A 1,933-nucleotide genomic window follows, 5' to 3' on the forward strand; every position below is an offset into this window, starting at 1 on the left:
ACACATATTGTTTATAGTTTAATTACAACTCAGTAGCGTTTAGACATTGTTCCAGTTTTAGTTTACATCATGGTAGTGGCCGACCGAATCCCTATTACGAAGTTACAGCGAGAAGATTGAGTAGAGTGTTCGCACCTGAGCCTGACAACCTCTAAGGAAACCCAAGGAAAGGAACCGATCAAGCCGTTCACTTGCACGCCCTCGAAGAACTCGATGCTCCATGTTCTCTGTAAACTTGTACCAATTTATATTTCATCTAATAAAGTCTGTTCTATTCGACAAATCGTTATGCAGCACTTATGGTAACCAATCCAATATAAGTGAGGCTGGTGTTTTCATTAATACGCAGTTGAATTCAAAATCATTACAAGGAAACTTTGTTGAACACTTAGGCAAATTATCATCTCGAAAGAGTTTTAATTTGAGTAAGGGCAACTATCCCGAAAGGGTTTTGTCGCGTTCAAAGCCAATTAATTAGAGGTTCCGTCATTTATTTCATCATCATAATTGATACAAAGTTTAAGTTGTTTTCTTTGCTTAATGCAAATGAATACATTCATTTGTTTTTCTAAAAAGTTCTAAATGTTCCTGTTTTGTAAAATTCATCCCTAAGTCAGAAGATCTTTCTAACAATCGATATATTCTAATATATAATCTTATTCCAGCATTTTCAAGTACTCAAAGTTCACAAATTCAATTAAATAAATTTCACTTTTTCAATTAAACAAATTTCACTTTTCATTTACAATTAATAGTAAATCTAACAAGTTCGAAATTAACAGATTCAAAAATAAGTTTTTTTCGTTAAAAAACGTATCCCTGTGGGATCGATATTTTTATTACTACAAGCGAAACCGTGCACTTGCGTAAATCGCTCAACAAGTTTTTGGCGCCGTTGCCGGGGATACGCCAAAATTTTTGACAAAATTTTTATTTTTCTCATTTTATTTTCGAATCTAGGTTTACACATTATTTTTATACAACTTTTATATTTTATTTATTTTCAGTTTATATAACATATTTGTTTTCAATTTTGTTTTGAAGGTAGTTTGGCTCGTGTAACAATTTCAAGTTCATGCGCAGTTCGCGAAATTCGGGCACACCACCAGACCCTTTTGATCCAGAAATTGAAAGAACACTTAAGAAAAACAACAAAAACAACAAAAACAAAGACAAAACACCCTTAAAAACCAAAGTAGACCAGCCAGAAAATATGGCCGATCCACCGACACTTATGGATTATGTTAGGCCAGGAATGGCCGGTGTAACTAATAGTGTAGTTAGGCCCCGTATAAACGCAAATCAATTTGAAATTAAGCCTGCTTTGCTTAATATGTTGCAAAACAACGTAACGTTTTATGGACTACCTAACGAAAACCCTAATGCACATTTGACAAATTTCTTAGAAATTTGTGATACTTTTAAAATTACTGATGTAACAGCCGAAGCAATCAAACTTCGCCTCTTTCCTTTCACTTTGAAGGATAAGGCAAAAATTTGGTTAACTTCTATGCCTGCTGCAACATTTGAAACTTGGGACCAATTAGCCCAAGCGTTTTTATCAAAATATTTTCCCTTAGCAAAAACCGCAAGAGTCATCAAAGAGTTGACATCTTTTACACAAAATGATAATGAAACTCTTTATGAAGCTTAGGAACGTTTTAAAGAACTTCAACGTTTATGCCCACACCACCAACTGCCAGATGCACTTTTAATGCAGACATTCTATAATGGATTAAATCCTACGACTAGAGGTTCATTAGATGCTATTGTTGGTCCCTAGTAATTAGTTCCAAGGGGGGGTTAGGAACTAATATAACTTTTTCGCGTTTTGATTATGCTGACCTGAAGTTATTTTAGGAGTTAGTCAGCTCAGCTTTTGGTGAGCACGGCTGATTGTATAATAAGGCAGTTTTAGTACGATGCTGACTAA

The 1,933-nt window shown here is 34.6% G+C and overlaps 1 non-coding gene across 1 annotated transcript; it reads right to left on the reverse strand.

Moving 5' to 3' along the window:
• Positions 1-1,591: 1,591 nt before the first annotated feature.
• LOC136210126 (small nucleolar RNA R71) lies at positions 1,592-1,698 on the reverse strand. The gene has a single exon (XR_010677833.1). It is a non-coding gene; the product is annotated as a small nucleolar RNA R71 (small nucleolar RNA).
• Positions 1,699-1,933: the final 235 nt, after the last annotated feature.

The sequence above is a fragment of the Euphorbia lathyris genome, chromosome 10 (assembly GCF_963576675.1).
Source record: "Euphorbia lathyris chromosome 10, ddEupLath1.1, whole genome shotgun sequence".
Taxonomy (NCBI): Eukaryota; Viridiplantae; Streptophyta; class Magnoliopsida; order Malpighiales; family Euphorbiaceae; genus Euphorbia; species Euphorbia lathyris.